Source organism: Gigantopelta aegis, chromosome 1 (assembly GCF_016097555.1).
Source record: "Gigantopelta aegis isolate Gae_Host chromosome 1, Gae_host_genome, whole genome shotgun sequence".
Classification (NCBI taxonomy): domain Eukaryota; kingdom Metazoa; phylum Mollusca; class Gastropoda; order Neomphalida; family Peltospiridae; genus Gigantopelta; species Gigantopelta aegis.
In genome coordinates this window covers 38,576,738-38,589,237 of record NC_054699.1, presented here as the reverse complement: position 1 = coordinate 38,589,237, position 12,500 = coordinate 38,576,738, and the positions used below count along the sequence as shown (strand labels likewise).

Sequence of the window (12,500 nt, the reverse complement as noted above, 5' to 3'; positions counted from 1 at the left end):
AGGAGCGTCGGGGGTGATTTATGTGGGGGTTTATCGTTTATATCGTTAACATAAAAACTCAGCTAATAATGTTTAGATTTCAAATAATATCATGATTTGCTATAAAATCTCTTTTAAAAAATAAAGAAAAATAAAGACATTTCCAGTAAATTCATTTTTTGTGAGGTGTATTATTTTCAGTGAGTTTTTTCTTTCTTCTGGTCATAACACTTTTTTATATGAAGTCGTTAAAATCGAATCCATATAGAAATAATTCATTCACAATAAAGTACATATTACGACATTATTCAATGAATGAACGAACGAACGAACAAAATAATGAATGTTAATAAATCTATATTACATAGATGACGTACATTCAAGACGTAATAAAGATCGTTTGTTGTGGGGAAACAAAAAACACCTACACCGAAACGCTCGACTTAAAACACATAACCCAAGACACGCCTCTGTGGTGGTACTAATTAACAAAGATTGTCAACTTGTGCTGATCGCCATGGCTACAAGCTGTAATTCTCATTAACAACAGGATGTATATCGTCTCGGAATCGAGTTAATAAGGACAGATCTCGGGTCACAGATATTTCTCGTGTGGTATGCACGCTGTAGTTCAATGACTTTAATCATAGGTATACACAATGTCAATTACATAGGCCATCTCTGAACCCAAATCATTTCTGTGACGTCATTCTCTTTTGTTTTCTTTTGCTTTTTTTTTTGCTTTTTTTTTGAGTTGTTGTTGTTTGTTGTCCGTTGTTGTTGTTGTGGGGTTTTTTGTTGGTTGTTGATGTTTTGTTTTGTTTGGGGGTTTTTTTGTTTGGGGGGGGGGTGTTTGTTGTTTTTTCTTTTCTGTTTTTTTTTTCTTTAGGTTTTGCAGGGTTTTTTACTTCTTTTTTTTTTTTTTTTTTTTTGCTTGTTTGTTTGTTTTAATGGGTTTTGGGGTTGGTTTTTTATGTGTGTGGTTTTTGGTTTGTTTCTTTTTTTCTCTCTCTCTCTCTTTTTTTTTTGGGGGGGGGGGAGGGGGTCCCTCATTTATGCGCTTATTGTTGTAGCTTATTATTGGAAATCTCGTGCTGTATTTACTGTAAAAGAAATATTCAGTAGACGGTAATACATAATGGGCTTTGGCTGGAGAAAAAGATCACGTCACAACTAAACAACGTAAATTGTTACATTGTTTCGGGGTGTAATCAATACCAGAGACCGGCCTCGGTGGCGTCGTGGCAGGCCATCGGTCTACAGGCTGGTAGGTACTGGGTTCGGATCCCAGCCGAGGCATGGGATTTTTAATCGAGATACCGACTCCAAACCCTGAGTGAGTGCTCCGCAAGGCTCAATGGGTAGGTGTAAACCACTTGCACCGACCAGTGATCCATAACTGGTTCAACAAAGGCCATGGTTTGTGCTATCCTGCCTGTGGGAAGCACAAATAAAAGATCCCTTGCTGCCTGTCGTAAAAAGAGTAGCCTATGTGGCGACAGCGGGTTTCCTCTAAAAACAGTGTCAGAATGACCATATGTTTGACGTCCAATAGCCGATGATAAGATAAAAAATCAATGTGCTCTAGCGGCGTCGTTAAATAAAACAAACTTTACTTTTACAATACCAGAGTTTCGCATATTGTGTTTTCTAAACAATACATTTTGTATTTGTACAAATATAGAATTTTTCTATTTTTTCTACACAAATTCTGTATTTGTTTCAATAAAATATACGTTACAGATATATAATGCCCACGAACTAGTTTTAAGCAAATACATTATATTTACATTATACATTTATAATAGAATATGATATATGTGCAATAGCTATTATAATATTCTAACTACGAATATAACGTTTAACGCTTTACATTTTAATAGCAGTGTTGGGGAACGTTTTATTGTTTAGTCATTTAGAATTGTCATTAGTATTAAATTTCTTGCCATTCTTCGATATCGTTTGACTTACACTCGCTACCTACGTCACACAAAAACACATTATCCCCCCCCCACTCCCCACCCCCCCCCCCCCCCCCCATTTTAAGACAAACAAGGGAGCTAGTATTTCAATGTTTTGTGTTTAAAAAAAAAATAAAAATAAAAAAATAACAAGCACAAAAGAAGCCAGCAAGCATTGAGATACATTTGTATGTGGACCGGCCTCGGTGGCGTCGTGGCAGGCCATCGGTCTACAGGCTGGTAGGTACTGGGTTCGGATCCCAGTCGAGGCATGGGATTTTTAATCCAGATACCGACTCCAAACCCTGAGTGAGTGCTCCGCAAGGCTCAATGGGTAGGTGTAAACCACTTGCACCGACCAGTGATCCATAACTGGTTCAACAAAGGCCATGGTTTGTGCTATCCTGCCTGTGGGAAGCGCAAATAAAAGATCCCTTGCTGCTAATCGGAAGAGTAGCCCATGTAGTGGCGACAACGGGTTTCCTCTCAAAATCTGTGTGGTCCGTAACCATATGTCTGACGCCATATAACCGTAAATAAAATGTGAGTTTATTAAAATTATAGTTGTGTTTGTATTTTGCTTTAGTAAAAATTGGTATTGTAATGAACAGGATGAGGCGTGATTGTACGTTACAACCCGTTTGGTATATAACCAAGTATAAGGACTGTATAATTATTGTAACCACCTTCCACTAATTTTGAATATATCAAACAGGATATAAACTATACGAAACAAAGTATGTTTCAATCAGTATACTACTTACGCATACACTCACACGCACACACACGCATATGTAAATATATACAGATTTATACCACAGTCAATATGCACAAGCACAGACGCCTGTTTACCTCAAAATTGCAGAAAGAGGATATTTCCACTAAACGATGACAGAATTTAATTATCTATTAATTAATTTATTTATTTATTACATTTATTTATTTATGTATTTATTTATATTTATTTATATTCAATTGGTATTAAATTACTATGTTCTCTATTCTTTTACACCCATCTCTATTTATTTAACTGATTGAAAAACACTGTTCAGTTTTCTGTGTATTTTTAATACACTGATCAATGTACTTAAATTAATATTTATATTTACAATTCTCTCCCTTTCTAGCTAGCTAGCTGACTATATACCCATGTGTTTAATGTAATATAGTTTGGTACATCCGAACGAAGTAAAATATTCAGATAGTATCTATATCTCAACGAGTACAACAAGTGTCAAAAACACATGCTGCTTAATAGCTACTTAATACACCCTACAAATAAACATGTTATTAAAATATCTACCTCTGTTCCGTAGCCCATTTATATTATATCCTTTTATTACAAATATATAATATTCCACATAGAAAGTCAGAACAGTCATGTTTTATTTCGCTGAATGAAGAAAACCTTTCAGACTTGATGCTGCATGAGAAAAGAGTTAATCAGATTTGTAGACAGATCCTAACGATAACTTCAGTGAAAGGAACATGCTGCGTCATTGAAATGTAACACGCTCTGGTCAAAACAATTTGTCAAAAGGTCAATTTCCGAAGTAACTATCAAGGATGTTCTATGTCGTGTTTGATATTGCTGTGTATTTCTAACAATTAACGTCCACAATACGCTAGTAACACGATACACATTCTGTCGTTTTTTAAATACAGTGTTTATGAAAGGAGCGTGTAGATATATAACACTGAGCGACCTGTTGTATATTTCTGTTTAGTTGTGGAGTAGCTTTATGGGGAAAAAATGGCTATCCATTACAAGGTTGTGGAAAAACCTCACAAGAGCGGGACAATATAGTTGGTCTTCTCGGGTTTCAAAACACTCGCATTTGGTACTGACAACGTCTGGCCATAGTCATTTGATAACTTATAACATTTTAAACGAAAATCTGCGGTCAAAAGCTTTTTTTTCTTTCTTTTTATCAATTGCCGTTATTTTTTAATACGACTCCTAAATCGAGAGCGCTTTTATCGCTTGTCTCTGAACATTGCTATCCGCGGCTACATGAAACCCCCTTAAAAAAAACGCCTCACCGAAATTTATGGGGTTTAAACAGAATAATTATAAGGTTCGATAAATCAGCATAAAAAACTTTTGTTTTGTTGGGAAGTGTGAAAGCGAGGCGATTTTCTCAAGCCGTTGATGACGAGTTTTATGATCGCGCTGACAAGATCGTCGATGTCTGGGTGAGACGGACGGAGAACAAACGACACGCCTGTTGATTGATTCCCTTAATCTATTGAATTACGCCCGTCCATCCCACAATGGTCAGTCTCCGTCGAAAGCAAGACGACTTGTAATTACTCTTCAACACGTGGACTGCTACTTGCTTTACTTATTATAGATTTTTTTTGTCCATTGGGTACATACGTAAATTGTATGTATGTATATATGTTTATATTTATATTTATATTTATATATACATACATATATATATATATATATATATATATATATATACACACACATATTATTATTATTATTATTATTATTATTATTATTATATACTCTTGTAGTTTATTTATTTATGTTATTTTATTTAGTTGTTTATGTAATAGCTATAAAATTAAGAGTGGAAGCGATATTGTAGTATCCCTTTGATTGGTAACATGACGTATTAAAACGACCTTTTATTGATTGGTTCTAAGTTGATAAAAAGCACATAAAAGCAATACTATTACTAATAATAATCATAACAACAACAACAATATTATTATTATTATTATTATTATTATTATTATTAATAGTTCTAATAATAATAACAATCATAATAATTTTGATAATTTCGATAGATAAATAAATAAATAAACACATAAATAAATAAATAAATAAATAAACAAATAAAGAAATAAAGAAACAAATAAAGAAGCATACAAATAAACCAGAACTGGTGCACTCTTAGTATTTGCAGTAAGGCCGCTATAACGAAGTTTAGGTATGTCACACCGCTATAACGAAGTTAATGTGTGTCACACCGCTATAACGAAGTTAAGGTGTGTCACACCGCTATAACGACGTTAAGGTGTGTCACACCGCTATGACGAAGTTCAGGTGTGTCAGTTTTGAGTAATGGAAATTGACATGACTTTACAAAGTTTTCCATATCGCCTTACGTGTTTCGTTATGTCAGTGGAATTCGGCTGATTGTGCCCTCAACGAGAACTCTAAAGTTCCTTCGTTTACCTTTCGTCTTACAGACTCGATCTCGGCACTTGTTGAAAGCGCCGCGTCTGTTCACTTTCTTTATACTAACAACTTTCTTACAGCTAGCTTTTATGCGCGTACGTTTATTTAGCTTTTGAAACGTAACATGCTTTGAGCGGAAATTGTTGGTGGAGATTTTTTCATATAGAATATTCGCCGAAGAAACGCCGCCTTGGTCAACTTTCTCAACTCTTGAGAGGAAATTAAGACACTTTTAAGAAATGTTACAAGCGGTTCGCACTGTTCAACTGTGACAATTTTTGCCATAGGTGTACATTTCTTTCATGTCGATTTCTGTCATCTCGTATTCGCTTTCACACGCATTATATTTAGTGTTTATTCAAAACGCAATGTTACAAATTCGATAAGCGTGCAGAAATTTCCTGGTAGTATCTTTACATATGTAAAAACTGTCACTCTCAAAAACTGAGTGAATGAATTGATGGATATATGGATGGATGGATGGATGGATGGACGGACGGACGGATGGACGGATGGAAGGACAGACGGACGGACAAATGGATGGGTGGATGGATGGATGGATTGACACAGAAGTTGATAGATGAATAAAGTAATAAATGAATAAATGGATGTATGGATGAATGAATGAATGAATGAATGAATGAATGAATGAATGAATGAATGAATGATTGAATGAAAGAACGACCGAATGAACGAACGCACGGACGGACGGGCGGATGAATTGATTAATAAATGAATGAATGAATGAATGAACGCATATTTAATATTTAAATGAAATAAATATTTATTGATTATGTGTCCTGGGCAGCGGTCATTATCGTTTTAATCATTTGATTCCCTTCATGTCATGCTGTAAAACACTATAATTTACTACATTTCGCATTGACGATATTATTAGTACTATTATTATTATTATTATTATTATTATTATTATTATTATTATTATTATTATTATTATTATTATTTATTTATTTATTTATTTAACAATAATTTAATACATTTCGCATTGACTATATTATTATTATTATGATTATTATTATTATTAATGCATTTAATATTTAACAATAATGTACTACATTTCGTATTGACGATATTATTATTATTATTATTAATATTATTATTGTTGTTGTTGTTGTTGTTGTTGTTATCATCATCATCATCATCATCATTTTATTGTTTTTATTATTATTATTATTATTATTATTATTATTTTAATTCATAAAAATATTATATATAATTATGTGCAATTTTCAATACACGAGTATATATTAGTATACACTTGTCAGGAGTAAATTCAATCAGAAATTGAAAACAGAACGCCTTGCGGCGCTATGTGTGTTCTGTTTAAAATATTAATTAGTTTTAAAGTATGTTATCGAGACATCGAAATATCTTAAATATTTGACACAGTAAAAATAGAGTATGTAGCTATTGTTCAGATCCTAGCAGACAGTATTGTGATGAATGCAATTTTAAATGTTTTTATATGAAAGAGCAAATTTAGAAACACCGACAAAATTGACAGACGAATGTAGAATAATTTAACTGAAAATTGTAAATTATGTAGTGGTTGGTTTTTAAAATTATGTTTAATTTGTTTCATTATTATAATGCTGAGCAACGCATCAAATCTTATTAAACGATGACAGTGATTTATGTTGACAGTGACGGAGATGATGATGATGATTATGATATAAACTAAGCAAAAAAAGCATAAAATATACTTGTGGTTTGACGTAAATCGTGTATGCATATAACATACCATATTTTGCCGTTTATAATAATAATAGTAACTACTACTACTACTACTACTACTAATACTAATACTAATACTAATACTATACTAATAATACTACTACTACTAATACTACTAATAATAATAATATAATAATAATAATAACAATAATAATAATTTTGTTAGGAATAGTAGTAGTAGTAGTAATAATAATAGTAGTAGTAGAAGTAATATATCATTTCATAGAGCGGTAGTTTTACTTCATTAACATTACCTTCTATGATGCTTTGGTGAAATGTTATCTGCTAAAGCATAATTATAACATAAAAGTAACACAAGCTCATTCATTTTGTACACTTTTATAAAGTTGTAATTGATGTATGCTTATTTCTTTTGCAACAAATCGTTATTTGGGGGGGGGGGGGGGGGAGGGGGGGGAGTTGTTAAACTTGTCTTTTTACTTTTTTGTTTCCTTAATACGTTTTGTTTTCGAAACTAAAAACACTGTTTATCGACATATATATTTTTAGTAACTCTGGCTAATTTTAAATATCACGCCTTAGACACCGCACAGCGGCGAGGTTAAAACGTAATTCAATCACCAAGATTGATAGCGCTGTCTGGGTTCGATCGTCGATGTTAAGAGTACTGAACATTTCAAATATTGAAGAAAAAAACAGCATACAAAAAACTCACACTATTTTTCAGGCAGATATAGACGTTAAAACGTATTGCTGTTCCCTTACTCTAGTGAACTTAAATTATTACGCAACCATCACCGTGAAATTGCTGAAACACTAAAACGCATGACAGACCCCCACAAAAATATGATTAACTTTTTATTAATTTATATTTATGAATGTTATATTGCGCATCCAGCCTTTTGATTATTTTTCTCAGCAATAGAATTACACGGGCATTTTTTTGGCCATATTAATATGCTTCGAATCAAGAAATTTGTTAAACCATACATTTTTAATAACCATTAATTTGAAAATAGCAGGATGAATGGAAACACTTAATGATTAAATTAATAAATCAACAAGTGGTAAAGACATTACATCGCGTATAATGACATGCGAGTAGCAACAGAATGTTCCTGGTAAGTTGGATTTTTCGTGTTCTGTGTTAAACACGTTAACGCCCGAGCAACAGAACATCTGAACCAGAACTTTACTTCTGTATTGATAAAAATATAAACAATAACGGTTATAAAAACTCAACAAAGGAGAAACATGATATCCAATTTTTAGAGAACATAATTTGAACATAGAATATTTCAAATAAACCAATTATTTACACAAATATGTTTGGTATTATTGTGTATCGTTTACAGCATTGTACAGCATCTGAAACCACACCATATAATTCGTAATGAATTGAAATAAACGCTTGAGTACATATTGTTTAAATGGCGGTTTATTGTGCTTTAACATGATACTACTGAATTACAAAACATAGTATTTTGTTTTGCATATCGAGATATTGTGCCACCGATGCAATTGTTTGAATTACAAATTCTTTCATAATATTACAATTGTTTTTACATCATCTCATATTTCACTTCCTTCTAAAGTTACAGAAATGCATATGGACAATACTAACTTTAAATCATCATTAAATAGTTTATGTGTACATCGAAAACTCAATTGTATAATGATGTATTAAACTACAACTTATTTTTTGTGTCTCACAAAACGAATTTATCAGATATAATTTCAATGTACTTTATATGTATACAGTCAAGCATTTACGTCTTTCTAATCATATATATATATATATATATATATATAGCGAGAAAGTTTGCTATTAAATATTATATACATATAATAAGAAATACATTCATACTAATTATTTGTATCGTTTTATTAGTCCAATGGTAAGTTTGTGTCGAATAAATACAATACACATGATAATATTTGTATATAAATCATCTGATGATATAAATGAAAGTGTTCATGATTTAATTGGATTAATAATCATTTACTGTATTTGTGGGGTTTATATAAGTAGTAAGTGTTGTCAGTCGACTGGTTGAAAATTTTGTCTTTGAGCATATTTAATTATTACAATTTATGAAGGAATTTCCGGACAAATTTCCCAAAACGTCCAATCCGGTGCACGCTTAAAATCTGCTTTCATTTCCACTTTGTGCGTTATCCTATTTGTTTTTTGTTTTTGTTTTTGTTTTTTGTTTTTTTAAACTGCATTGTAAGTATACACCCATCCCCCTCCTCGGCTAATCGACAAGCGATATTGAAGACTATTATCTACTGAAATCAAATAAATATCCATGAACCATAAGCTCTAGTTGAGTGCAAATTCTGATAAAACTTGTTAATGACTTCAATAATCTATTAAACTATATTTAACTCGACATTAAAACTGTTTTATTTTATCAAAATTAGCATTGATAAGTGTTGGTCACGGTACGCTTGTAGTAATAGACACAAATCGTAAATCATTTGAAATATGAGAAAATTAAATTTATTACTGTGCATGTTCACTGTGCGGGACACATAAAGAAAACGAACTATATAATTTGTACATTTTTAAAATACTCTCGATATCTCAACATATACCTGTTTATATTTGTATATAATAACAGTGTCTAGAGTTAACGGTTAACGTTTTAAAAAGCGAGAACGTTTGCTATTAAATATATATATATATAAACATAAGCAATATACTAATTACACTAATTATTTGTATCGTTTTATTAGTTTTATTATTGTGTCGTTTTATTAGTCAAATGGTAAGTTTGTGTCGAATAAATGTTGTCAGTCGACTGGTTGAAAATCTTATATCTTTCAGCATATTTAATTAATACAATTTATGAAGGAATTTCTCCGAGTACTCTATTTCACTTAAATCTCAATACAGAAATACCGGCTATTGAAACATATAGCTGGCATTTTTCTACCTGTCGGCTTAATTCATGACACGCACGTGAAGTCTTTTGCACACGGGGAATTTTTGCTTACGTGGCTGCTTATTGGAAACACAAGATGGTCGCATTGATGAACAGCATGACAGAAATTGATTCAGGTGATATGTTTTGCATATATATATATATATATATATATATATATAATATATATATATATATGTATATACTGATGTCCAAAAGAAACTATACCAAGAAACAATATTTAATTTCCTCTATAATTTAGATAATGGAAATAAAAGGGTGGTTAAATATCTTTCTGTTTTTATGGAATGAAATTTTGTTCCCTTCATGCCAAAACACACTCTCGTGAATATATATGTTTTAAACATGCAACATATTTTTGTTTTTCTGCAGTAGTCTCTCATAGTATTTGTATACTGACTTATATATATATATATATATATATATATATATATATATATATATATATATATATATATATATATATATATATATATATATATATATTTGTGTCGAAAAGAAAGTATACAAATACTATGAGAGACTACTGAAGACATGGTGATGGTTTGCAAAGTTAGCTGTTTTATGTCAACAGTGAAGAGAAACACATAGTGGTTGTTGTTGTTGTTGTTGTTTTTGTCAATATAAATAAACTAATATATTCTATCCCAACTCTCCGCTTCCTACAAACATTCCCTTCTGACGTTAAACGTAACACGACTTCCCATTACCCACCCGCATTCCATTATGGATGTTTTCAGTAACTTCCATTCAGTGCAGGCAGGGAGAAGTTACCCGCTGAGTTTAACGACTCGGTAGATCAGATACGATCTGTGGTTTTAATCATGCGTTTGCTACATTCACAACGAACCAAATCTCTATTCAATAAACCGGACGACTACAGGCCAGGCAGGACTCCACCACTATTAAATTTGTGAACTGGTAGTGTGTGTGTGTGTGTGTGTGTGTGTGTGTGTGTCTCTCTCTCTCTCTCTCTCTCTCTCTCTCTCTCTCTCTCTCTCTCTCTCTCTCTCTCTCTCTCTCTCTCTCTCTCTCTGTTGTCTATATTCTGCCTCGCTCTTTCTCTCTCTGCCTTACCCTTACTGTTTATTTATCTCTCTGTCTGCTTCTGACTCGCATTTTCGTTATTTTTTTAAAACAACCCTCACAATCTCAGAAATACGTTTTTCCTGAACCCCTCCCTTTCTTCATCTCTCACTGGCTCAATTATTCGTTCAGGCACTAACTCGCTCCGTCACTGTCTCACTAAGTCTCTCACACTCACTCTTTCTTTCTCTTTTTAGTTCTCTCTCTCTCTCTCTCTCTCTCTCTCTCTCTCTCTCTCTCTCTCTCTCTCTCTCTCTCTCTCTCTCTCTCTATATATATATATATATATATATATATATATATATATATCCTCTCTCTCTCTCTCTCTCCTCTCTCTCTCTCTCTCTCTATATATAATATATATATATATATATATATATCCTCTCTCTCTCTCTCCTCTCTCTCTCTCTCTCTCTCTCTCTCTCTCTCTCTCTCTCTCTCTCTCTCTCTCTCTCTCTTGTGTCATTTGTGTATCTAACTGCCTGTCTGTCTCTTTCTCTCTCTTATGCTCTCTCTCTCTCTCTGTGTCTCTCTCTCTCTCTCTCTCTCTCTCTCTCTCTCTCTCTCTCTCTCTCTCTCTCTCTGTCTCTCTCTCTCTCTCTCTCTCTCTCTCTCTCTCTCTCTCTCTCTCTCTCTCACACACTCTTTCTCTATCTACTTATCTTTTAAACACACACCACCTCTCATAAAACACAATACAAATACATATATTTTGTTCACATTATAAATTTCGCATTGATGTATTTAAATAAACACGTCTAGTGACTTTCCATCCATTCACTACCCATCGGTCATCCTTCCCCTCCTTTCCCTCCTACTCCCCCGCCCCGCCACGACTACCCTGCATCAAGCTGTAGATACCTGTTTCTGGGTCTCCCTGACGAGACGACGTCACATCCAGTCACTTCCTTCAGTCCGCAAACCGGTTTCAACTTGCAATCGATCCAACCGTGAGAGAACCGAACCGCCAATATAGCGACGACCGGCGTACCGCCAGCATTTCAGAAGCATCGTCCTCTGCGCATCTGAGCCCAACTCCAGACATATCTCTCTTAAAAACCAGAACCAAAAAAAGCCCCCCAACAACTGGACAACAAACTTAGAAGCAGTATTTCTCCCCCTTGCTTCTTCCTCGCACGTTGGCCATCTGTCTACTGCTTCTGAAGAAATTTCACAGCTACGATTCGATCGCGAGTTATGAAAACGGATTCGGCCTTTCATGGGGTAAAGAAAGGACCATTATTCGTAAGCATAGCTTCATTATGGCAGTCGCCTGCATCAAGGCTTCTAGCACCAGCTTTCGTCTATTTTACTTTATCGAACTGCCCATACAAGTCGGCTACAACAGCCGATGAATGTACTGACTGCTATTGAAGTCTCATCTTAGTGCAAATTCAAAAAATTCAGATTCTTTATTTCGCCATTGTGTTGATCTAAAGAATCGCGGCCGCCACTGTTACTGAAGTCTTGTGAAGGCTCGGCAATTGAGTCAGCCATTATGATTCTGGCGGCCGAACAATGCCCCAACTAACAACACGCCGCTGGACTCGAGACGCGACCACGTCTTAACTGAATTTGTTGTTGTCTTGGCGAATTAAAGGTGCAATATCG

At 33.6% G+C, this 12,500-nt stretch overlaps 1 long non-coding RNA gene across 1 annotated transcript in view; it reads right to left on the bottom strand.

Annotated features, from left to right (window-relative positions):
* The window catches only part of LOC121368012, a 32,179-nt gene extending 19,993 nt beyond the window's left edge, over positions 1–12,186 (bottom strand). Inside the window, exon 1 of the long non-coding RNA XR_005957464.1 lies at positions 11,751–12,186. This is a non-coding gene — a long non-coding RNA (uncharacterized LOC121368012). The remainder of the gene's footprint in view (positions 1–11,750) is intronic.
* Positions 12,187–12,500: the final 314 nt, after the last annotated feature.